This window comes from Acomys minous, assembly GCF_964271855.1.
Source record: "Acomys minous genome assembly, chromosome: 4".
In the NCBI taxonomy this organism is placed as follows: Eukaryota; Metazoa; Chordata; class Mammalia; order Rodentia; family Muridae; genus Acomys; species Acomys minous.
This window is the reverse complement of record NC_140486.1, coordinates 80,908,015-80,935,192: the sequence shown is the minus strand read 5'-3', so window position 1 is coordinate 80,935,192 and position 27,178 is coordinate 80,908,015. Positions and strand designations below refer to the sequence as shown.

The following is a 27,178-nucleotide window of genomic DNA, read 5'->3' as shown; positions in this document are numbered from 1 at the left end:
TGTGTGTTTGTGTGTGCCTCCCTTATTTTGTTTTTGCTGGTGTGTATTCTTTTATGTTGTTACCCTTGCTGTGTTGGAGTTTTACTTCTAATGTCCTCTGCAAAGCTGGTTTAATGAAGAGATATTGTTTAAATTTCATTTCATCATGGAATATTTTGTTTTCTCCATCTATAGTGAATGAAAGTTTTACTGGGTATAGTAGTCCGGGCTGACATATAGATCTCTTAGGGTCTGAAAGATATCTGACTAGGGCCTTCTGGCATTGAAAGTCTCTGTTGAGATGTCTTGTGTAATTCTAATAGGTCTGCCTTTATATGTTACTTGGCTTTTATCCTTTGTAACTTTTAATATTCTTTCTTTGTTCTGCACATTTACTGTTTTGATTACTATGTCGTGGGGGAATTTTCTTTTTTGATTCAGTCTATTTGACAATCGGTAGCCTTCTTGAATGGTTACGGGCATCTCTTTCTTTAGGTTAAGGCAATTCTCTTCTATGATTTTGTTGAAGACATTTTCTCGGCCTTTGAGTTGAGAATCTTCTTCTTCATATCCTATTATTCTTAGGTTTGCTCTTTTCATGGTGTTCCAAATTTCCTGGATTTTTTGTTTTACAAACTTTTTAGGTTTCACATTTACTTTGCCCAATGTATCAATTTATGCTACTGTATCTTCTATGCTTGAGATTCTCTTTTCCATCTCTTGCAGTCTGTTGGTGATGCTTGCTTCTACAGTTCCTATTCTCTTTCTTAGGTTTCCTTCTCCAGAAGTGCCTCAGATTGTGTTTTCTTTATTGCTTCTGTTTCCACATTTGCTTCTCCTATTTGCATTCTATTTCCATGTATTTCTTTAAGTGATTTAGTCATTTCTTCATCTGTTTGAATGCATTCTTCTGTATTTCTTTGATAGAGATTTATTATTTTCCTCTTTAGTGGCTTCTATCATCTTCACAAGGTTAGATTTAAGATATTTTCTTGAGCTTCAAGTGTGTTAGGATATCCAAGGCATGCTGTAGTAGGATAGCTGGGTCCTGGTGTTACTATATTGTCCTGGATTTTGCTGAATATGTTCTTATGCTGGCCTTTAGTCATCTGGTTGTCCATACTGTTGGCCAGATTGGAGATCCCTGGTAGATCCTGATGGCTGCCAGCTTTGGGATAGCAGGTAGAACTTGGGCTCAGGAAATGGCGTGAGGAAGGCATGGGGCAGACCTCACCGCTGCTTGTAGTCTTTGATGGCTGATGCCTCTGGTAGTCCCTGATGGCTACCACTTCTGGGATTGCAGATAGAGCTGCGGCCAAGTTTTTTTTTCTTTCTTTTTTTCTTTCTTTCTTTCTTTCTTTTCACTTATTTATTTATTTATTTCAGATTATAGCTCAATTATTATCCCCTCACTTGTATCTTCCCATTCCCCCCTCCTTCCCACTTTTACCCTATTCTCTTACTGTAGATCTGTGACAGAAGGGGATATCCTCCCCCATCATATGGTCATAGGCTATCAAGCTTCATCTTGGAAGCCTGCTTATTCTTTTTCTGAATACCACCAGGCCTCCCCACCAAGAGGAAATAGTCAAATAGGGGGCACCATAGTTCATGTCAGAGTCAGTCCCTGCTCTCCACACAACCATGGAGAATGTTGATCTGAGTAGGAATTCAATGTTTAGTGCATGTATTGTCCCTGGTTGGTACAGTAGTTGAGCAGACCACCCTGGGTCCAGATCTACCCATCCCAGTGTTCTTCTTGTAGGTTTCTAGGACCCTCTGGATCCTTTTTTTCTTAAGAATATTAGTTTAGAAAAGGAGTGTGGGGTTGGAGGAGAGGAGGGATGGACTATGATTGAGATGTCACATAAATAAATAAATAAAAGAATATTTATAGGGTGATGAAAAAGCTGAGCAGGTGAAGGAATATTATCATAAAGAACACTACACAAATCATGTATCTACGGTCATTTTTCTTTCCTTTTAGACAACCCATATTCTTTCTTTTATGTCAATGCTGCTTGATTCTAAAAACCTCTTGGTGGCCAGTACGCAAAAAGCACAGGGCAAAAACAAGTCTCCTTAGCAGTTATGAGGAGTGGACACAGGGGACAGGCTCCTGGTGTGGCAGCTTATTTAACACTCTACAACAATGCCAGTTTTTTGAAGCCTTGGTATAGGTGTGTGTGGCAGACACCCTGATCTGCAGCCAGTGTACTGACTTTGATCTTGAGAGTCTTTTTACCAAGCTCTCCTGAGATCTCATCTCATTGCCCCTTTACTGAAAGCCATTTTTGTGTTTTATATTTAATTCTTCTGAGGCACTAAGCCAGGTGGTGAATTAATTACTTTTGTAGGTTGAGAAAAAGATCTCAACTCTGTAGTTATATTCAGCTAAAGTTAGAAAATTTTCTTTGAAAACTGTCTGAATACCACTTGAAGCTTCATTTCATTAAAAATAGGTTTAAGACACAGAACATTCTGCTTTGTTTGCTGATTCTAAATGTACTTGGGTGTGGAGCGTTTTCATCACTGCTAAAAGCCAGAAGGACTGGTTTGTTTGTAAACCAGCTTCTTTCTAGTCAATGACACATTTTCCCAGAGGTGATAGTGTAACGAGGTCTGTGTGATTGGAAGCAGAGAAGAGAAAAAAAATTATCTAACTTGAAATTTCTAGAATTTTCTATAACTTACTTTGGTAGTTACAACATATGTGGGGCCATTTAGAGAGAATAATATATTATACAGAGAGAGAGAGAGAAGTGGAAAGAGTTGAGAGAGTTCAGAATTTAAAAGCAGGAAATATAATTCTAAATCTTGTTTTTAACATTAAATTGGAATATTACATTGGGTAAACTCTGTAAATATCATTTCATCTAGCATACAAGGAGGCCAGAGGTATTGTTCTACAGGTGCTGTCCATCTTGTCTTTGGAAACAGGGCCTCTCACTTGGCCTGGAACTTGCTGAGTAGTGGGCTGGCTGGACAGGATCTTCAGGAACCCACCGGTCACCCTCCCCAGGACTTTGATCACAGGCACACCATCTGTTTTACATCGGTGCTAGGGACTGAACTCAGGTCACCATGCTTGCACAGTGGGCTCTCTTCTGACTGACCAATTCCTTAATCTCTGCCCTTTTGTATCTAAAAAGAGAATAGTTACACTCAGTCAAAGAGTGAATCCATGTCAACTGCAAAGAAGTTAATTGTCTACAGTGGAGGTGATGATACTGAAAGCATGCTTGCTCTTGTCTGAAACACTTGCAATGCATTGCAAACCACTATAGGTCTTGTGTTCTGAGGTCATTCCACTCTCAGAAGATATGAGCATCTTTGGTCCACTTTTCAAATGCAGAAAGAAACCAGCTTTTAAATGTTTCAAACCTCATCATTTGCAAAGATTCAGACAGCACTGTTATCTGATAAATACCTCCCCGGCCAGCTCTTGCAGCAAACGGAGCAATATAAGGATAGAAAGAAAGGCCTGTCTTAAATCAAGTGGCATGCATCTCCACAGTGATTGAATGCAAACCTTGACTATGTAAGCATTTTCAGCAGAAGGTCATTGTCTATGGAATTAATTTTCATTCTTGGCTCAACAATGCCTGTTGGCTGTCAGAACTTGGTAAAAATCCCATCTGTTTAGTTAGGGACTAGCCTGATTGATAGCGAAGGACTGATAGGAGTTAAAGATAAACTACTGTACCCAGGAATAAATTATTTAAGTGTCCTTAGTCCTAGGTAGGAATTAAACATCTGCCTCTACATGCTATAGAGAGTAGAAAGTGAAAGTTCTTACCTCAATATGGCTAAATAATGAAAGCGCTCATGTACTTAATGTACAAGAGGATTCCCAGTGATTTTATGTTTCTTGAATTAATCCGTGTTGTTTTCACTTACTAAACAGAGGTCCAGGACATATTAAGTATTAACTTAATTCTGCTACCCCTGTATATCTCATCATTCTATATTCATGGATTTCTATCATCCAAGAAGAATTAGTTTAGTCTTGTCTTGTGTGGTTTTTGTTTTCAAAAGACTTTAAGTAAGTAGCTCAAATTTACCTTTTCAAGCTATTTAAATTCTACTTTGTTAGAGACTAAAACAAATGACCTTCCCCTCATCCTTAACAGTATTGGCAGCATGTGTCTAAGTTTATAGTCATGGATATTTGAATGCACATCTTATCTCACTTTGGCAATGTGTTCAACAAGTCTTTTAGGAATTTATGCTAGAAAGTGATTTCTGGATGAAGTGTCAGCACTGCAGAGCAAATCCCAGGCCGTATTTCCAAGGAAATTGAGTTCAACTAAAATCAGGAATGAAAGGAAGTCCTATTTTAAATTATTAACATTCAAAGATATATTTCAAACAGCAAAATTCATTTTAAAAATGTTTTAAAAACTACTTGGCTTTAAAGAGAATCTGCAATACATTATCCCGACAGGTGGCGGTTCATTTCCACCCCAAATCTGTGAACCAACCAGAGCAAACTACGATGTATTTGGTCTTTTCAATATGTCCAGCCACATCAAGTACCAAATGCTAATTAGTGGATAAGGTAAAAATTTGTTTAACTAACATTTATTGCTTACCTATAAGAAATTCTGAAAACATTGAAAAAAATTAGATGTGCAGAGAATTCTCAACAGAGGAACATTGAAAGGCTGAGAAACAGTTGAAGAAATGCTCAGTGTCCTTAGTCATCAGAGACAGCACCTGCTGGCGAGGATGTGGAGAAAGGGGAACACTTCTTCATTGCTAGTAAGAGTGCAAACTTGTACAACCACTTTGGAAATCAATCTGGCACTTTCTCAGAAAACTGGGAATAGGGCTACTTCAATGCCTAGCTTTTCCATTCCTTGGAATATACCCAAAAGGTGCTCCACCACACAACAAGGACATATGCTCAACCATGTTCATAGCAGCTTTATTCATAATAGCCAGAATCTGGAAACAACCTAGATGTCCCTCAATTGAGGAATGGGTTAAAAAACTGTGGTATAATTACACTATGGAATACTACTCAGTTATTAAAAACAAGGAAATCTTGAAATTTGTAGGCAACTGGATAGAACTAGAAATGATCATCCTGAGTGAGTTAACCCAACCCCAGAAAGATACACATGGTATAAACTCACTTATAATTGGACACTAGCCCAACAGAGATGTCCCCTGAAAGTCTTCACTTAGCAGGAGCTTGGGATAGATGCTGAGAGAGATATGGGAGAATGCCGAAATAGAAGGATCCAGAGGGTCCTAGAAACCTACAAGAAGAACATCAAGGCTGGTGGATCTGGACCCAGGTTGATCTGCTCAAACTACTGTACTAACCAAGGACAATGCATACAGTCAACTGAGAACCCCTACTCAGATCTAGCCAATGGACAACACATTCTCCACAGTTGTTTGGAGAGCAGGGAGTGATTCTGACATAAACTCTGATGCCCCCCATTTGACCACTTCCCCTTGGTGGGGAGGCCTGGTGGCACTCAGAGGAAGGGTAATCAGGCTACTAGGATGAGACCTGATAGGCTGTGATCATATGGTGGGAGAAAAGGTCCCCTTCTGTCATAGACCCAGGGGAGGGGAATAGGGTGAAAGAGGGAGGGAGGGGGAAATGGGAAGATACAAGCAAGAGGATAACAATTGACATGCAATCTGAATAAGTAACTTAAATATTTTTTTTAAAAAAGAAAAAATAGACGTGAAGATAGTTGAATATAAGGTAAAAGTTACTATATACTATATACTAAAAAAAAACAGTCAAATATAAACTGAAAGTTACTAAAGTAAAAGTTTCAAAATACAAATCACTTGAAGAAGAAGGGAAGGGGGGCGGAGGAAGACCAATATGCTTGGTGGTGAGGTAGCAATTTGTGTAGCCTGTCGGGTCCCAAGCAGTAGATTAGGAGAGGGTTTCAAGCAGCAGGCAGTTCAGCGGGACAGACTATCAACCTTCCTAACCTTGTATGTTGGTAAACCTGCTTTTAAGTTAAGAATAGCTTTGCCCCTTTTCCTAGAAGGAAAGTCTTCTTGGCTTTCCCCACACCCACCATGTTCTGCCATGCCCGTGTGTACCAGGGTTTCCGTCTTCTCTCCTGGTTTCTCCCATTATTTCCTGTAAACTTTTACCTGACCTTCAAGATTGTCTAGGGACTTATCCTCACTCCTCTGTCTCCTCCCAAAGCTTGGTCACGGCTACATTTATAAATCTAAGTCTTCTTTAAAACACCCCTTTGCCATGCCATCAATTTTTTCAAGGTTGTTACAAGTTTAAAAAATGAAATATTATTGATAATTTCTTTTTATAATGCTTGGAATAGAGAGAGTAATAGGAGGTATGATTGGAGGAAAAGAATAAGAGAATGGGTAAGGAATGTTACATGTATAATTTCATTATGGTTTAATGTAAAAAGCTGAACACCTTTTTATATGTGTCTTTAAATGCAAGTTAGTGCACATATGTGGATGTGGGTATGAATGGAGGACAGAGGACAAACTTAGATGTTGCTTTTCAGGTGCTGCTCACCCTTTTGTTTTTTAAACACTAAAAAACAAAGTTCACTAACCTGGAACTTGTGATCTTGGTAGGTGGATGGCCAGTGAGTTCCAGTGATCTACTTGTCTCCACATTCTCAGTGCAGAGAGTGCAAGCACACACCACCTTGAGTATCTGGATTTTACAATTTGTGTTCTATGGATCAAATCAGGAACCTGTTTTTTCCAGGAAAGTGCTTCACACAACAGCCATTCCCCAGCCACTACTCATTGTTTTAAAATACAGTTTTAGGGGCTGAAGAGATGGTTTTGTGGTTAAGAAGTCTTGATACTTTTGCAGGAAACCTTCAGTTTCTAGCACACACATTGGGTGGCTTATAACTGCCTTTAACTCCAATTCTGGGAAACCCAAAGCTATTATTTTCTGCTCTCTGCATGCAAATATTGCATATGCAGACAGCAGTCATACAAACTGCACAAAAAAATTAAAAAGTAATTACTTGCTAGGCAGTGGTGGCTCCTACCTTTAGTCCTAGTATGCAGGGAGGCAGAGGTAGGAAGGTTATTGTGAGTTCAAGGCCAGCCTGGCCTACAAAGTGAGTCTAGGACAGCCAGGACTACACAGAGAAACCCTGTCTCAAGACAAAAGACAAAACAAAACAAAAAAACAAAAACACAAAAGAAAAGGAAAAAAAGAAAAAATTAATTACTTAAAAACATATTCTTATTTTAATTGTTAACACATAGTATCAGTATGTATTTATTGGCAGTCAGCTAATGTCTATATACAATGAAGAGCAATCAGACTGTGGCGGCTGGGATGTCTGTCACCTGGGACAGTTATGTGAACGTATTTGGAACATTCAAAATCCTACTAGTTATTGTGAAGCACTCAGTTACTTGTCAGTCATGGTTAGCCAAGTATGCCACATGACATCAGTTTGGAAAATTTTAAGTTAAAAACAATAGCTATATATTTATATACTACACTTTGATACTTTGATATACATTGTTTTAAGTTGCACTTTCCTGCTGACTAGTGATATTGAGCAACCACAACTGACTAAAACAAAAACCTGTAAGTGGGCAAAATTTTAAGACCTTTAATCAAAAAAATATATTCAAGTAACCACATTAAAAGATAGTCCAGGTGCTGTAGAGATGTCTCAGTGTTCAAGAATGTTTGATGCTCAATGCACTCTTTTGACCTCTACAGCCCCATACATGTACACATACACATACAGGCAAGATATTTTCATGCACAAAATAAAAATAAATCGTTTAAAAAGATGGTCAACAGAAAAAGAAATAAAGCAAGAAAAGAAAGACAGATAGGCAGACAGAAAGACAATCTGCTCAAATTGTTTAGCTGACTTGTGTGAATGCTTTATATCTTCCAGTTTACTTCTGGTGATTAATTGGACTGTAGTCATCTTTGGTTTCCCCCATCCAGGAAATGATAGACAGCCAATTATGGTCAACCATTTCTGCCACCCTAGGTAGTAGCAGTAGCAGGGTCACTCACCCAGTTTAGCTGGCTGTGATTTGCTTTAGTCAGTAAAATGCAGTGAAAGTGACACTGGCATTGAGGTATTGAGTTCTTCCCTGTAAAACTCCAGGAGCGCGTGCTCTCGCATGTGCTCTGGTGCACACGCGCGCGCGTATGTGCTCGCGCGCGCGCACACACACACACACACACACACACACACACATACACACAGAGGCGGGGGAGGGAGGGAGGAATGGTGTGGGGAAGGGGAGGGAGGGAGGGAGGGACAGGTAGAGAGTGGGGAGAGAGAGTTCATCCTTAAAACCCAGCTGCCCTGTGTATAAAGTCTACCCATGCATAATTTTAATGAATTTTTATTATTTTAGTTGACAATGTTCCCTCCATGAGCTAGACACTACCTAAAAACCCAGCACTCTGTTTAAGAAGCTCTCCTTTGAATTTTCTGTCAGGGTTGTTCAAAACTTTTGAAATACACACTCTGTTGCTGTTGCCCTTGTCTGGCCTCTGGAGGTGGAAGGTAAATTCCTATCGCTAAAGACACCATGCCCTTCTGACACAAGGCGCAGAGTACTAAGCTGGCACTGACCCAAATGTCTCCAACATGGGGGCTAGTTTCATAGTACCAGAAGGCACCATGCAGACTTCCAAGGTATGGAAGCAACCAAGAGTCCTACAAATGACCAACACAACACCCTCAAGGTGCAGTAGTGGCACATACACCTTGGTAGTAACCAACACTTAACTAATTGGACTTAAGACTCAGTAAACAAGAGGGAAATCGTGCCTAGTACTGGAAACCTTGCCAATTACACAGGGATAGTCCATTCACAGGCTTTGGACTACAACTACCACTTCACTACACCAATGTAATCTCTAACTACACCAAACATTTGTCCTTAAACCCACAGATAAATGTAGTCTTGCGCCTCATCAAGGAAACTCCTCTTGGCAACAGTCAGAGACTATCATAGGAAGTCCAATCAAAATGCAGAATTATTGTAGAACTCAATTCCAATGGATATATCTACGAAACAACTCTAGCACCTATGGCTTAGGGAACAGGGCAGAGTTTGTTGTGAGACTGTATCCTAGTAATCTCATAAACTGCACTCACGAAGACTTCTTCTTTTTTTTAAAGAAGAATTTCTTTATTCACTTTAGATTTCGAGTGCCCCCACTCTCTTCTCCTCCCAGTCGCACCCTTCCACCCTCTTCCCCTTTTCCCCCTCCTCCTCTTCCTGGAAAATGGGAGCCCTGCCCCTTACCAACCCACCCAGGCACATCCACTTGCATCAGGACTAAGCACATTCTCTTCCACTGAGGCCAGACAAGGCAGCCCAGGTAGAGGTAAGTGATCTAAAAGCATGTCCATGTCAGAGAAACGGTCCTGCTCCATTTGCTAGGTGACCCACATGAAGACCCAAAGGAGCAGGTATGGACTGAACCTAGGTCCACCAGCATGACTTCATAAACATGAGCTCAACAAGAAAAATAGACTGTTAAAGTGAAGGAGGAACCACCCACAAGGCCTCAAGCCTACCCTAAAAACTACAGGCAACAGAGGAATGTTGGAAGTGGAGAAATAGTCTTCCCCCAGGAAGAGTACACCAACTGGTTTTCCAATACAAATGGTCAGCTCTGAAAACACACATACCAATAACATTCTACGGACAGAGAAGGTTACATTTAGTTACATATATATATATATATATATATATATATATATATGTGTGTGTGTGTGTGTGTGTGTGTGTGTGTGTGTGTGTGTGTGTGTGTACACATTCATATAACAACAATTAATGGAAAAGGACTGTGAAAGATCAAGACAAGGTAAAGAGAAGATTTGGAAGGAAGAAAGTGGATGGAGAAATGATATTATTATATTATAATCTAAAAAAGTAAAAGAAAAATCAACAAATAAACAAAACCCCCAATTTTGTTTTTGTTTTTGTTTTTTTTAATTGAAAATAAAATCATTCATATTACATCTCATTTGCTATCCCATCCCGTGCATCCTCTCATTCCTCCCTCCCTCCCACTTTCACCCCACTCCCCTTCCCTATGACTGTGACTGAGGGGGACCTCCTCCCCTTGAATATGATGCTAGGGTATCAAGTTTCTTCTTGGTAGTCTGCTATCCTTCCTCCGAGTGCCATCGAGCCTCCCCGTCAAGGGGACATGGCCAAATAAGGGGAAGCAGAGTTCGTGTCAAAGACAGTCCTCAGTCTCCACTTAACTGTGGAGAATATTCTGTCCCTTGGCTAGGTCTGGGTAGGGGTTTTATGATGACTGCACAAATTGTCCTTGGTTGGTGCCATAGATCGAGCAGAACCCCGGGGCCCAGATCTGCCCATCATAGTGTTCTTCTTGTAGGTTTCTAGGACCCTTTGGATCCATCTATTTCCCTATATCCTATATCCTATATTTCTCCCACCTTAGGATATCCTCACCTCTATCCCATTTTCCTGGTAAGTGAAGATTTTCATGAGGCATGCCCCTTGGCCTAGTGTCCAGATATAAGTGAGTATATACTATTTGAGTCTTTCTGCTTCTGGGTTAGCTCACTCATTATGATCATTTCTAGTTCAATCGATTTGTCCACAAAATTTGGAAATTCCTTGTTTTTAATAGCTTAGTAGTATTCCATAGTGTAAATGTACCACAGTTTCTTTATCCATTTTTCTACTGAGGGACATTTAGGCTGCAAAACTCAAAAATTTAAGAAGCCCTTTTTGAGTTGTTTGTCAGGGCTGTCCAACAGATTCCTCAACCACACAGCCTGTTGCCTTCTCCCTTGGCTAGCCTTCTAGTGGTGGTATCACAAATAGGGACTGAAAAGAAACAGCAGTGCCTTGTGACCAACATGGCTTAGACACAGCATGGAATACACCTGAACAGAAAAAGATGCAAGCTTTATTGCTTTCAGCAATGCAGTGAGACTTCTCAGGATTTCTAACTCCACAAGAAAGTGACCTTTGGGATGTTCTGTGACATGATGTGAAAAAGACTAAAAGACTCAGATTGCATTGAATACACAACGGTTCAAAGAACACAAGAGTTAGTGGAAATAGTGCTAAATTTACCCTCCTCAATAATTTCATATATGTAAATATTTAAAGACTGGATGTTCTGAGAAACACGAGCCCATTGTGTAGTATAGTGTCGATGCCGCTCCCGTCCAGCAGGAAAGACACCAACACCGGGAACTCTTCTTGCAGCAGTTTTATTCAGGATCCTGGAGTGACCTCGGGAAAAGCTCCCACAGAACCTTTATAGTGTGCCTGTCCTATCAGAAACTGCCACATTGTCACTCCTGGTTGGTGCATTCAGATCACGCCACCTCACGCTATGCCTTCAGGCATGCGCATAAGGGGCTTGCTCACTGTGCATGCGCATAAGGTTTACTCACTGCGCATGCGCAAAAGGGGGCGCATTGCGCCGGGGAAGCAGCAGGGGGTGCTGCTATCTGTGGCTCTCCACAGTATAGGGAATTTATTAAATATATTTCACATAATAGAAATGAGCATGCTATTTCTTTTCTGGAGGTTGCAAGTGTTTATCAGAGTTGATCTATAAACACTTGCTAATTGGATAAACTTTACTCTCCTGCCTTCTTTCACCTCCTAAGCTCCCCAACATATTTCATTCTGTGCATTAAATATAGATGTCACTAATGATATTTTTTGAAAACAAATACTATGAACTCTGTACTTAACGTAGATTTAAAACCAGGCCCTTTGTGAATTGGTGACTAAGTTTTATAGGGAATCCAAACATCATCTGCAGAAAGTCATTTAGCATAAATTTATATTTTCCACCTACTAGATAATTAGAGTGTGGGGCATGCAGGGAGGAGAAGGAGAGGAAATTATTTGTCAAGACTATCTCAAGGCACTTGGCAGAGGTCCAGGTTTGGGATGAACCTAGGTAGCATCTTGTTATAAGCATTGAGAAAGCAATTTTCTTTCTGAAATTGGAAATGGATGTAATGTTCCTGAAGGGAAACATTTAGTAATAATCAATTCAAAGCACAAGGATCTCGATTCCCTTCTGTGGCCTTAGTGGCAATGTGTTAGGAACCCGGCTTCTCCACTTCCAGCCCGAGCTCGCTTCAGAGCCTGCATCATCAGAGCCTGTGGTTCCCCAGCTCCCATCTCATGATGGTCAGGGTTGAGCTGATGGGCACTGCTCAACACCTGCTGTTTCAGAAACAGACAACTGACCCTTTGGTCTAACAAAGCCCTCTATAAAAAAGGAAGGAGTCACTTTAGTGTCAGGCATGGTGGCACATGCCTGTAATTCCAGCACTTGGGAGGCTGATGCAGGAAAATTGGGATTTCAAGACCAGCTTGGCCTATGCTGAGTCCTTGTATGAAAAAGTAAAATAAACAAATGAACTCCCAAATAAACAAGAAAAAATTGTCAATGTCAATATACTTTTATTTACATAATTTTTATGGTTATTTAGATATTTGAACTGAAACAGAAAAAAATACGTTAACATTTGATATACTGCTGTTTTGCAAAAGCATATAATGCCAATAGTAAATGATTATAATTTTAAAATGAGTATAGTAGATATCCAGAAAATTCGGCCCTATTATTACAAGCCCATTAAATAAACATGGTTCTTGGCAACTTTATTACAAATCTCATGGTTTCTACAACATCCAAAATTACCGTCTAGTGTCTTACGTAATTTTTAATGAGAGAATGGGCGTGCTTAAACAAGAGCTAGTTTACAGTGCAGATTCTCTTTTCTCCATTGGTTGCATTTTGACTACGCTGGTTCTGTTCTATGCAGCCCCACGCTGGCACCATAAGGTGATTTTTTCCCCCATCTTTTTCTCTGGGAAAGGATTGCTCCCATAGCCTTCTTGACAAGCAGTCTTCCAGCTGAAATTATTTTCATAGACAGAGAAGCAAAGAAGGAATTAATTCCTCACAGGACAAGACATGTCACTGTTTGACAAGTTTAATTTGCACCGAGTTCTCTCACCAGGAGTCCTGGTTCTGCCTGACAGGGCAGGCCCTTCTCCAATGCAGACCTTCAAATCTGTCAGTACTACAGCACCAGAAACTTCTCCTCTCAGAGAGATCACAGGCGTTAGTGTGTAGCTGAAAGAGGGTCGAGCTGAGGAGTTGGGAAAGGAACCAGACTGACACAAAAGAAAGACAGTAAACAACCACTTCTGGCTTCCCTTTCTTGGGTGACAAGTTTATTACCTTTGTGAGTTGTATATGTGCTAAAGATGATAACTAAGCTCGTTTAGCATTTGGGAAACAGTGTCCAAATTGCATTCCTATTATTACACACACTACCCAAATTGGCTGGAGGCAAATTAAAGATTTAAGAAGAAGAGTGAGACCATTAAAGTACTAGAAGACTTTATAGTATACACACACACACACACACACACACACACACACACACACACACACACACACTATATGCACATATGCAACATATATATGTGTATATGTATGCAGCACAGATGTGCGTATACCAGCATATGCACAAATGCACACATACAAGTGCACACTTTTTATTCTTAGGGTGTCAAAGCTTATTTTATATTTATATATAAGCATAAAACCCCAGGATCCTCTTTTCAAACTTGAGGAGAACAAGACTTCATTTCTGTTAAATTAGCCTAATTCCTAATTCTCTTGGCCCTTCATTGGAACTAGAGTGGCTTAATGACAGCTGGACAGTTGGAGGGCCTGGGGGTGAAGAAGGAGAGATGACAGGATGCAAATGTCCTGCCTTCAATTTCCGACATGGCCATTCCTAATCTCCAAAGCCATGGATGGTCTTTGCAGCGCTCAGTGGTATCTCCATGAGCGAGTGTCAAAGATTCAGGGAACCAGTCTCCATTAGCTGGATGTACAATGTGACTCGTGCCCTCTGGGGTCCTGCCTTCTCCCTCCCAGGGCTCTGCCATAGGCAGCTCTGAACTTGCCTCGTCTGAAAAGACCTTGCTCATAGTGGCAGGGACATCTCGCATCTCCAGCACTTTCCACACGTGTTTTCTTCCCCTGCCTTTCCTGTACTACATCCTGCCTTAATAAATAAAATGGAGAGTGATGAGGAAGACTTTCAACATCAATGCTGAGAGTCTTCACATATATATGTACACATACCAGCACACATATGCACACATGCACATGTAAACATAACTCTGTGTGCTACGTGTGTGTGTGTGTGTCTGTCTGTCTGTCTGTCTCTCTCTGTTGTGGATATGGCCCACTGGAACAAAGAAACATGAGCCACCTTGTTACCCTCCCCTCACTTTTCATTCTTTGTAAGAAAATAATCACGAAGACATAGTATTTATATTCAATACCCAACTTTCCAAATGAAGTTATGGAAAGGGGAACCCCAAAGTGTTCATTTGGCTGTTCCTGAGAAGAAGCTGTAAAGCCGTTTTCCCCTTTAAAGTCAATTGCACCAATTTGGGGTGAAAAGCAAAACTCAGAAAAGAAATATCCCAGCAAAGAAATAGGCATACCAGCAAAATCTTTAGTCACGACAAAGGAAACAATCTAAAAGCTGTTTGCATATGTTTCCGACTCACTCCTCCAACTCACACATTCTTAGAAGGTGACATCCAAGGAACTCTAAGAAGGACCTGTGAACAGTTCAGTTACCAGGACATTCTTTAAATTCCCTTCCTGCATATGCACATAAGTTCAGGTTTTCATTTTCTTTTACCCTGGAATGCTGCGGTTATGAGATCTCAATTCTAACCTGACGGGCATCTCTTCTGCTTGAAGCATCATACGTTTCTAGTTAAGTTTCCAACAACCCTGGATCTTTGCGCCATAACTGAGAACAGGAAAGAGAGTAACTCAATACCATGTATTGTGGTCTTGAGCAAACTCATGTCACGGAAGCCAGTCAAGGCCACACCGATCAATGCGTCAGGACGATTACGGTGTATGTGACTGAATTGGGGATGCAAGGGCACAAGTGGAAGTAAAAACACCGAAAGTTACCCCCAAAAGAAGACAGAAGAGCAAGACGATGGTGAGAGCATAAAAAGGATCATGCAATGTGTAATTTAAGTGAGAAATGACAAGAAAAGGGGAGAAAATCAATGAGCTTCTACAAAGCAAGCACGGAGGAAGAAATTTACGTGTTACAATAAAAATAATGAAGAAAAAATAATCCTGGGGTATGTAGAACTGATTAAGACCTAAAACAAAACAAAACAAAAAAGTGTGTGTGTGCATATGTGTGCGTGTGCGTGTGTGCATGTGTGTGTGTGCATGTACATGTGCGTGTGTGTGTGTGTGTGTGTGTGTGTGTATAACTCAATATGGAACTTTTTGAATGCAGAGCCTTCGCTTACTCAGCCATCTTGGCTTGCTCACCTTGGGGGTCTTTCCAACAGTTTTTCATAGGCTGGAGATGCATGGGTCCTGGCTTCTGCTTTTGGAGTGAGCTCTGCCTAGGTGGTGCAGAGGTCTCCTTTCTTCCATCTGGCCTTGGAGAAGCAAGGAACAAGGTGACAGGCGAGCTTTGGAAGCAAAGAAAAGAACTTGAGAGGATTCTTCAGGCAAAGCGTGTGTGCAGGTACGGAAGCCAAAGCAAGAGAGGGGAGTTTGTGCGAACTGGCTTTCAGCTGCTCTGAGCAGGAGTGAGCTCATGCCCTGAGAATGAGAGCCTGGAGGTCTCGGGGCATGAAAGAAGTAGGGAAGGCCTGGATAACTGTCCTGAGACGCTTATTAGAAGATCAAGAAGAGATGAGCTGCATTTTCAGTGAGGTGCACTAATAACATAATTAAACCATGGGATGAAGTGTGGGCTTTAGGAAAAGGAAGTAAAGATGATTTCCCCCAATTAAAATTAATGAGATAACTTTTACCTGCACTAGTCACAATGAGCTTGCTAATGATTGCTTTAGAAGGCCAGGAATGCATTTCACCCCGTCACCTACGTATTTCAAGCAGCCCATTCTGGATTTATTCAGTTTTCTAAACCTTTTCTACTTGCTCAATGTTCTGAAAGTGAATTTAAAAAAAAACCAAAGAAATAAAGAAAAGAAAAAGAAAATGCAACTGCTAGCTGTAATGAGGCCGCTCGGAAACGAAAACCGCGTGGGGAAAAAAAAAACCCGAGAGCTTTTGGATTGTTTAATATATAGATCCTTTTCAGGTTACCCAAGTTAATGTTTCCACAAGCAATTATCCTAGTTGGCGTCCCCACCTAGGCCTCAGGGCAGACATTAATCCTTTGGCAGCAAATGTCGTGGGAATCCCTTCCCACCTAAAGCCCTCCTGAAGGTGGCTTGGGTTTGCCCCTCTGTAAAGCCGCTTCCTTCTGTTCCTTTGCCTCCCATCCCCAGTGCAATGACTCACCGGGGCCTGGTACCTTAGAGTTTGGTTTTAAGTGTGAAATGAGCGTATTTGAAAAGCAAAACTCTCGTAGGTGTTAATGTGTACATTACAAGTAGGAAAAGGAGAGAGGTCGCAGAGATTCCTTTAAGGAGGTGTCCCACAGTGGCTTGTAGTAGAGTACCACAACAACGCGGGCAGAGCAGGGACATGCCGGGGTGTCCAGTCAGCCTGGATCCCTTCGGCTATAACTGCAGCTTCCCAAGGCTGACACAGACTTTGGCATCATTCCATCCCTCCTCCTCCTCCTAGTAGTGTTAAGGACCCTGGATGTCCCTGTCTTATGATTATTTTTCCTGAGTTAACTCCAAAAACTGGACAGTCCTCTCCAGACTAATTCGAAGTCGTTTTCCTCTTTTACGAAACGCACCCTTATCACGTCTCATATGCTCATTTGCATATTTATCTCCTTTATTAAGCTATCAGTTTGTTAAAGACAATATTCATAGCTTACTCCTTTTATACCCTCCACAGCATTTAATTTTGTTTTTAGGAAGTTATTTGCATGGCCGTTGTTTTTAAAAACCGAAACACAAACCCAAAATTAGAGACTTGCAGGGAGCTAAGAGCTCATGATGTCTAAAAGCTAAAAATTCATGATGTTGCCTTTGCAGCTCTGGAGCTCAGCAAGTACATAACTGTTGGCAAATAAGTGGCCTGCCCGCTCTAGGCTGCCTAGCAACCTCTGACATCATCACCTGCTGCCAGGTGTGTGCTGGACTATAAAAGGGCCAACCTGCCACCTTGGCTTTCTTGCACTTTCTCTAAGGGTGCTGCTTTTTGCTTCCTTTTTCGTTCTTTCTTTCTTTCTTCCTCCCTCCCTCCCTGCCACCCTCCCTCCCTTCCCTCCCTCCCCGCCACCCTCCCTCCCTGCCACCCTCCCTCCCTTCCCTCCCTCCCTGCCACCCTCCCTCCCTTCCCTCCCTCCCTGCCACCCTCCCTCCCTTCCCTCCCTCCCTGCCACCCTCCCTCCCTTCCCTCCCTCCCTGCCACCCTCCCTCCCGCCCTCCCTCCCTCCCTTCCTTCCTTCCCCTTCTCTTCTCATTTTAAATCATAACAGACACCCATCATACATTTGTTTCTAATTGCATGTGGTGAAATTGAATAGGAACCTTGGAAGAAGGCCAATCAGGACGTTATTGTCCGCTCTTGATGGGTCAGACCTTGTGCCCACAGGTGGCAATGATTGCACTGAACATTACATAGTTCCGACATTCTCAATTCACAGAGACTAGATAGAAAGGTAAGTATAAATCTAAGGTAATTATATACAGAAAAAAAAAATAATTCAGGCTCTTAAAGTCCTGTCTCTATTCAGCTAAAACAGCCAAAGCATCTTAACAGATGAGATGAGCTTTACATATAGTGTAAGGGAAAGGTACTTTTTAAATGTGGAATTGACAACATAGCTGGGGCTGCTAGACGATACCGTATCATTTGGTCAGAAGTTTTAGAATAATTCACAGAACTAATTTCCAGTCATTTCCTTGTATAACAGATTCAGTAATACTTTCCAGCTGCCTTCAGCCTTTTATGTACTGCGTCTTTGTAACCTACCACAGAGCTGTGCCATTCTTCAACACAGTGCTTAAAATGTTGATGTCAAATACAAAACAACAACAACAACACCAACACCAAAACAAAATCCCCAAACCCTTGGCCTGCTTTACTTTGTTTTAAAGACAAGGGTTCTCTATGTACCCCTGGCTGGATTTGAACTCCCTCTGTGGCCCACACTGGTTTTGAATAGACAACCCTGATGGGGTTAGCCACCTGCACACTCAGATTGTAGACATGAGAAACCGTGTCTGGATCTCTGTCTTCCTCCTTTCAGTCAGTTCTAACTTCTTGTCCATGGCCATCAGTGCTTTCTCATAGCATCAGAATATGACTGTGTTTTATAATAGCATTTAAATTAAACTGAAATGCCAAAATATGATTGGCATGGTGTGTTCCAAATATAACTTAGTAATTAAGGTTCATAGCACGCACTTTTAAACACATGGCACATGTTTTCCGCCTATTGTTAAAATAACTTATTTGACAGTCATAAAAGAAAAATCCAGCAATTATCTGCTAAATGCCGAACATTTATACTATTTTTTTTATATGCTGTGGTGAAGAGAACCCATCTGGACTTACTCATGTGGAAACCAAAGTTGTAATCACTGAGAATTTAAAAATAAGTCTGTTTTCAAGCAGAAAACACTACAAACTTTTGCTGATTCTACTTCTTCCATGGAATGTATGTATTTTCTGTGCTAAGGAGGCATTGTCTCTGGCCTGAGCAAAGGGTTTCTATGGATACATTTTTCCAATATGTATACATTTTCTTTCTTTCTTTTTTTTTTTAAGATTTATTTATTATTATATATACAGTGCTTTGCCTGCATGTACACCTGCAAGCCAGAGGAGGGCATCATGTCACATTATAGGTGATTTTGAGCCAGCGTGTGGTTTCTGGGAATGACTCTCAGGACCTTTGGAAGTCAGTGTTCTTAACCTCTGCGCCATCTCTCCAGCCCATGTATAAATTTTCCAGTCTCACTCATATTGTGATGTGACCTTTGGTTAACTGAAAAGAAAAAGAGTAAAAAGACAAAACACATTATTCTCAGTGCTATAGTTCCTAATTTTTGTTTATTTTTGTTCATTTATAGCCTAAATTAATTTTGCACGACAATCAAGGGCAGTTAAAGATTGTAATAGCAAGAAATTGCTATGACTGAAATCTAACAGAAATATTCTAATTATTTGAACAGAGTCAACAGGTGAAATTTTTTTTTTAAAAAGTAATCTGCAATGACAATCTTAACTACTTTAGCAGAAAACGCTCAGGAACTGAATTTGTTCTTTTCAAATTACTTTCTTATCTATGAGCATAGATAATTTGGAACCACTCGGAGAGTAATGAAATCTCTGCCTTGGCAAAAGCATAGCTTCACCCTGTGTGTGCTCTTACGCATGGATGCCACCCTTTGCACCTTATAATGGTGAAACACAGTTATTCTCCGTAGCAACCGTAAATACCAAGTTAAGAAGCCATATGGATCTGGTCCATTTTTTTTCTCCTTCCTTTCCTTTGGTCATCCCAAAACATATCAGGAAAAGAAATTTCAAAGTGGAAACGCTATTTTTGCTGGCTTGCATAGCCCACGCTAGCATTTGTTCCCACAGATGCTCTCCACTCACACACAGTGAAGGAAAATGTCTGAAACCCACTTCGACCACTGATGATGACAATGTGAAGAACTCTCTCCACTCCCTGTAAAACTTTTATGAGATGGGTCCAGATGCCCAGCCCACGACCACTGCGAACATGTGGCCTGGCGCCGTCTTTTAATGCGCCTTCTTGAATGTTGCTTCACTCTTTGCTCCTCTAGGACAAAGTGGGTGGGTGTCAGGAAAATGCTAATTACATAAAGATATTTTCTGGCTAACCATTAAAGGAGTCTCATTAATGATGGCCTCAAAGAGGAATAAGCATCAATTAAAAGGCAAATGCAATTATTTTACTGACAGCTTAGGTATCCAAAAATGATGCCCTTTTTGAAACGGCAGTGTTCGGGCACGAATAAACCATTTCACACTGCATATTCATTTTATTGCTTAGTAGTTACAGCAGGATAAAAGTTAATGGAAATATGAAAAATGTTGAGTAAAGAATTACAGTAATTTACCAAGTAGTGTTAACTTCAGTCAGTTTTACAACTGGAATTTGTTGAAACACATTCGGATTATTTATATACAGCCAAAACTTGTTGGTTTGGTAATCAATCAAACATTACCTCTCCTGGAAGCATTTTTAAAACACCAAGCAAAAATTAAAATGTGATGAGCACAACTGCACTGAATTTTATTTCTACTGAATGTATAAATTCCCCCAAGCTGTTAACTTTTAACATTATTCACTGTAACTCTGTCATCAAAATCAATTAAAATGGGCCCTTTTCTATATATGTGACCTGGTACAGGTGGGGAACCTGCTTGCTTGCCTGGAAGTGTTTATATTCCTTAAAGTGGTGGTTTAATGTTGCCGAGTTAATTAATGTGCTTACCAACTGAGCTGTAACTAAGGGACCAACGAACTGAAACTGTACTTTATAACAGCAGTGTGGAGAACACCTGATGACTTCTGTAGGTATCCCAAACTAGGATAATTATGTTTTACTACAATGATTTTTTAAGTATGTTAAAGAAAAGCTGTAGCAATTTTTGAAGAAACAGAAAGGAAAGTGTTGAGGAAAATCTAGGGATTTCTTTCTTTCTTTCTTTCTTTCTTTCTTTCTTTTTTTTTTTTTTTTTACAAAAATTTTATTTATTTTTATTTATGTGGCTTGCCTGCGTATATGTTTGTGTGAGGGTGTCAGATCTTGGAGTTACTGACTGCTGTGAGCTGTCATGGGGGTTCTGGGACTTGAACCCAGGTGCTGTGGAAGAGCAGCCAGAGCTCTCTCAAGCTCTCTAAGGGTCTCTTTATTTGTAGCTTTTCAATGACTTTTTTTTTAACTAGATAGATTATATTTACTTATTTTTGGTTACATACATTTTAATTAAGATTGCTCGCATGGTCACAGGTCAGTTCTCTACTGAAAGAAGGGCTACTTACCAGTGGCAAAACCAGTCAAGGAAATGGCTCTCCTTTTATCTAAGCGATGTTGTGTAGGTAGATGTGCATGTGGACATCTGTGTGTGGGCAGAGGTTGCTATCAGATGCTAGCCTCAATTGCTTCTCTGCCTTATCTTCCGAGAGACAGTCTCTCACTGAGCTTGGAGCTCAGTGGTTTTCTTAGACTGGTTGGCTAGGAAGCCCCCAGGGACTCTTTTGTCTCGGACTCCCCAGTTCTGGCACTGTAAGTATCCACCACCACATTCAGCTTTTTTTTTTACAGGGGTGCTGGGCTTTTAGCTTAAGTCCTGTGTCTGTACACCAATCGACTTACTCACTGAACAGCCTCTCCAGTGACTTCTGCTGTTCTTTTATTATATTCCTCTTGGCAAGCACAACTTGCTATATAGCAAGCAATGAAGGTTGTGGGTATTCACACGATTTATAAAGACTGAATCAGTGACCAATGACTTCAGCAAATAATCACAGATACTCTCATTAAAATGTTTCCTGCTGTTGTTTCTCCTTTTATATGCCGAATTCCTTAGAGGATATTCAGATTGCTTATTTTGCTGTTTCTTCTCGCCACTGTACTGACTTATTAGCACATCCTGACTGTTCTCAGACAAACCTGGAACATTTTTGAGATTTATCTCTCTTCATTTAAATGCTATAAGAACCTTTTTTCAAGTCTTCCTTCATAATACAGTTTTCATGACCTTTCTCAACTATGTGGCTTCACGGTAAGAAAATTTGTGCCTTCCTCCAGCAAGAATAACACAGAGTCCCTCCACCAGAAAATTTCAGTAGCTTTATCAAGAACACAGGCTTGACTTATCATTGCTTTAGAAAGTCTGTGTAATGGAAAGAAAGAATTTGAGAGTGAGTGTAGAGAGACAAGTTGAGGGTAATTTTGGGAACCTAAATGAGAAGGACCAGATGAGACTGACTGAAGTCTGTTACCTATATGCAAATAAAGGCAGCAAGCAGAGAAGATGTGTGGAAAAGGGAAAGCGTTAAGTGTGGGAAACAGCACTGATGAAGAGTAAAGACACTAACTGTTTCTAGACAAGGCTACTCCTAAAAGGCACATGGAGGTGAGCAGGGCAGAGTGGCTGCCCGGGCCTGAGGTCAGTGTTGAAGACATAGACTTCTACCATCAACTTTTAGCTATCCCGCCACTGTAAAGGAATGCGGAAGGAATCACTCATTCTCTGTGTATTTGAAGTCTGTTACCCCTTTTCTCATTTTGTAAAAACCTATTTTTAGGATCTGAGTTTTTCAAGGGCAAGAAACACATCTGTTATGCTTTCTTGGCACGAAACCTAACACAGTAAATGAGGGTGTTAAATAAATATTACCAGAAAAGAATAAAATGGAACATGAACTGCAAAGATTAATTTCACCTTTGACCTACTTCTTATCCTGCTAAGTTTTCTTTATGATACTAGGTAGGAAACACTAGTTTATTTTCTATAAATTCCTGGAACTGATTCAATAGTCACAGAAATATTTTGTTTTTCTCTCCCTTTCTCCAGCCTAGTTGGACTTGAAGGGCAGATATTTTAAGTGAATTCTTTACTTTGCAGGAAGATTTCTGACTGACTTTGAAAAGCTGAAAAAATAAATACACTGAAAATCCCTAGGGATAAAGAAAGGATAATTTGTTTTGTGAAGGAAAATATTCAAAGGATAATGCAAAAAAGAAAAAAAGTTAGTTGTACACAGATATCCACTAAAATATATTGTTTTGCCGGAGGAAGTCATAAAAGCACAGCATCTGGAGGCAACACACACTGTCTAGTGCAATTTCTGGTATCCACATACAAACAACCCAGGACAAAGACAAGTTAGAAGAGGTATCCAAAGCGAATAGGTAATAAGTTATACAAAGAGAAGTTCGCTTTAAAGTTTTTTGGCCCCCAACCCTCAGTCCAGCACTCACAAAGCACAGTGATGTAAAGAGAATGATATTTTAGCGGTAAATTATATAACATGCCCTACTTTGATCTTAGTGATTATAAGGCATGAAAAAAAATGAAGAGAACTTGACCAGGATCCATTAAAAAAAAAGCAGATGAAAAGTTTAGGCAATAAAATCTAAAGGGGCAATTTCAAGGATCATAATTACTAAGCTTTCAGGAGAAATGCAGCTACCAGCTTCAGGCAAACATGATTTTACAGTGAGTGCTAGCCGGAGAGGATCATAACAGCTGTGACATCTACTAGGCATGAAGAATTTTCTCTCTAGACTGGTAAGGGCTCATTGGGGACATAAAATTTTGTAACTAATATTTAGCAGAAAATTATTTACATGTTTAGATCATGGATGGTATCAAAATATTTGTCATTGTCAGGTTTTAAAGATAATCTTTGATGGATCTGTCTGAAATACATCCTAACTTTGTGATATGTTTAGTCTTTGTTTCTGCTTTCTGACACAAAGATCCTAAATCTCTTGTAATTTTCTGAGTAAGATGGATCATGCGAATCTCTCCTGTATTTGGTTTTGTACAAAGTTTGTATTTGCTTTGAGAAGACAAAATTTCCTGTAATGGTTTAAGAATCATGTGAGCGCTTAAACAGAAAAGCCCTTCCCAAGCCTCCTGGCTGACTAAACGGGGTGCATTATCTTGAATAAGCTCATTGTAAGTTGATAAATTAAACCAATGCAAGAGGAAACAGTGGACCAATCAGTGAGAAAGTGGCATACCACAGTGGCTCCTCTTGGGTTGTGGAGCCAGTGACGCTGTCTGGGTTTGTTTTCCGGCTCTTTCCCTTACTAGTTGCAGCATTGTGGAAGGAGAACAGCATGATCAGAATAGATAGTATGAATAACTCAATTACAAACAGGTGAAACACAGTCATTAGCCAACTAACAAGGACAAAACAAAACAAAACAAAAACAAAAACAAAAAACAAAAAAAAAACAAAAACAAAAAACAAAAAACAAAAAAACCTTGCACAAGTTAGACGCCTTTCTCTGTGCATCAGACAGATGCAAAATAGAGGCAAGTGTGGCAGCATCGATGCTATGGTTATGATGATTGAGTAATTAAGTGAGGGGAAAGTAATCGAGCATTGTAAGCAGCTCTTGGCATGTAGGTGTCCAATTATGACAAAAGCCGAGGACATAGAAAACCCTATTTATAAAACCAAAATTTTGCATTTATAATCTCAAATGCTTAGAAGAATGAAACTCTTTTGAAACATTTTAGTGAATGTTCCTGAAAGCTTTAAAGCTTTTCAAGTGTGAAAAAAGTCATGGGACACATTTGAAACTTGCATATTTTCATTAACGCTAAAGCCATAAAATGCCCAGATTGGAAACGGGTCACTGAACTCATGCCTGAGTAAAGACTAGTGCAACCCCAGCCTAGGAAGCCTGCTTGAAAGAGATGATAGCTATTTCCTTGACAGCAGGTCAGTACTTTTGTCTTTTCACCCCAACCCAAATGGAACATATCTAAAGGCTTTGAAGCAAACAAAAGATAATGGGAAACTACCAAATTTAACATATATACATCAACGTATATACTTGACAAATAGCCTTTCAGATTTCTTATTTGTACAGGAAGCCAGATCTGTTTTAAAGGGGGTGTTCATGGCCCATTGTAAATTATATAATACTTGGAGTTATCCTTCTCAAGGCCAGCAATCAGGGTCCCACTTGCTTTGTGTGTAAACAGTAGAGGATGGTGAAGTGGGTAGAAATGGAATAGAGGATGGGAAATTTCATCTAAACGTCAATCCAATGAAGAGGATGCCTAAGGAGGCCAGCAGGAAATTTTCAGGAAGGTTTTCCCACTCAGTTCTCACTTTCCCCAACAAAGCTTATCACCTGAAGGGCACTTCCTTGACTGGAATGGAGAGAGTATGAGCATTGGGCACATCATGGAAGCTGGCGGGTTGGTTCATGTTTCTCCTTGAACCAGCACTTAGAACTCTAAACTCCTTCGGGTCTCCAGCTTTTCATCTGCTGTTTTAAAGAAAGAAAGATTTATTTTAATCGTGTGTGTGTGTGTGTGTGTGTGTGTGTGTGTGTGTGTGTGTGTGTGTAAGACAGATAATCTTGGTAGTCAACTTGATGACATCTGGAATAAACTAAAATCTAAGCTGCTGGGTGCACTCTTGTCGGGGATTTCCTTAATCAGGTTGTTTGAAGCAGGGAAGCAGGGCCCACCTAAGCCTGCTCTGCACCGTCTGCTGATATCCCATATAATGGAAAACAGAGGAAGGAAACTTTGCTTTTAGCCTGTGTGCCCTCAGTTTCACCCCCACGTTCATCTGTCTCATTTCTGAGGCTGGTGTCAGAGTCAACTGCTTTGGGATCCCAACACATGCTGAAGACCCAGAGCTTTGCAGGAATTCTCCAGGGCTCCAGCGCCAGATTGGGACTGCTGAGACATCCAGTCGCACTGACAGAACTACTGGATTCTCGGCCTCTCTGTGCTCAGCCAGCCATTGTCAGACTGCCTGGACTATAAGCCAGCCTTATAAAACACGCATGCATGCATGCACATATGCACGCACACAAGCGCATACACTCCTCACACTCATTCTCCCAGTTCTTTCCCTTCAGAGAATCCTTACTAATACTGTGTGTGCATGTGTGTGTGTATGTGTGTGTGTGTGTATGTGCATGTGTGCGTGTGTGTGCGTGCACATGCATGCTAGGGCACACATGTGAAGGTCAGAGGACAACTTTGTGGAGCTGGTTCTCTCCTTCCAGCTTGGTACTTTTACTTGTTGAACCATCTCACTAGCTCATTAAAAAGTAATTTTTAATCATCATATACTCATTGTATGTAGTATTATGTTTCATAAGGATGTTTTCAAATAAATAATATCCATGTATTTAATCAGACATTTCCTTCTTGTTCTCAACCCTCCTGCTCCTTTGTTCCCAAAGACACTTTGCTTCTATTCTCTATTTGTATTTGTCTGTATGCATGTGTCTCTGTTGTGCAACTGCGGTTCCCATGGAGACCAGAAGAGAATTTGGAGTCTCGGGAGCTGGACTTTCAGGTAGTTGTGAGCTGCCACACAAGGGTGCTGCTAACCAAAATGGGGTCCAGCAGCTAGTACTCTTAGCTGCTGCTGAGCAGCATATATGCATATGTGCATATATATATGTGTGTATATACTCATACATCTGTTCAGCCCCACCATGTATGTGCGTGTATGATTTTATATATTTATGTACAATTTGATATTCAGAATTAGAGAAAACCTATAATATTACCACTCTTTCTGAGACTGACTTAGTTCATTTAAGTATGATTATATCCAATTGTATCTCGTTTTTCTCCAAACAACATAAGTTCTTCCTCGAGGCTGAAAGGGACTGTACTGTAAAACACTCCGTTCTCCTGTTGAGGACCCCTATGCTGGCTCTATAGCACAGCTCTTGTGAGTGGTCCTGCAGTAAACATCAGTATTTCACTATCTTGGTGCTATGTAGCCTAGGAAGTCAAGAGTGGCACAGCTGGATTACGTGGTAGATCCTTTTCTGGACTTTTGATGACCCTCCATATTAACTGGAGTAATTGCTTACCAGCAGTGCATAAGAATTCCCTTTCCTCTGCACTGATGCCAGCATTTATTGTTACTAGCTTGATAAATGGCTCCCATTCTGATAAGGGTGAGATGGAATCTCAGTGTTTTAATTTGTATTTTTTCCTGATAGCTAAGGGTGTTAAATATTATTCATATACATTGGGTTTTTCTACTTGGTCTTTTAGGAATTGGTTATTTCATTAGTCCATTCATTGTTTGATCTCTTTTTTTTCCTTTTTTAATTAATTTATTCTTGTTACATCTCAATGGTTATCCCATCCCTTGTATCCTCCCATTCTTCCCTCCCTCCCATTTTCCCCTTATTCCTCTCTCCTATGACTGTGACTGAGGGGGATTACTTTTCCCTGTATATGTTCATAGGGCATCAAGTCTCTTCTTGGTAACCTGCTGTCCTTCCTCTGAGTGCCTCCAGGTCTCCCCCTCCAGGGGACATGGTCAAATGCGAGGCACCAGAGTACGTGAGAAAGTCATATCCCACTCTCCACTCAACTGTGGAGAGTGTTCTGACCATTGGCTAGATCTGGGTAGGGGTTTAAGATTTACCGCTTCTATTGTCCTAGGCTGGTGCCTTAGTTTGAGCGGGACCCCTGGGTCCCAAT

At 40.6% G+C, this 27,178-nt stretch overlaps 1 long non-coding RNA gene across 2 annotated transcripts; it reads right to left on the bottom strand.

Moving 5' to 3' along the window:
- Positions 1-12,320: 12,320 nt before the first annotated feature.
- LOC311596135 lies at positions 12,321-15,789 on the bottom strand. Of its 2 annotated transcripts, none has more exons than XR_014778723.1 (3): positions 15,368-15,789; positions 12,990-13,149; positions 12,321-12,886 (listed from the first exon to the last, which is right to left on the bottom strand). It is a non-coding gene; the product is annotated as an uncharacterized lncRNA (long non-coding RNA). The 2 variants fall into 2 exon arrangements; XR_014778724.1 differs by having other exon boundaries at positions 12,990-13,124.
- Positions 15,790-27,178: the final 11,389 nt, after the last annotated feature.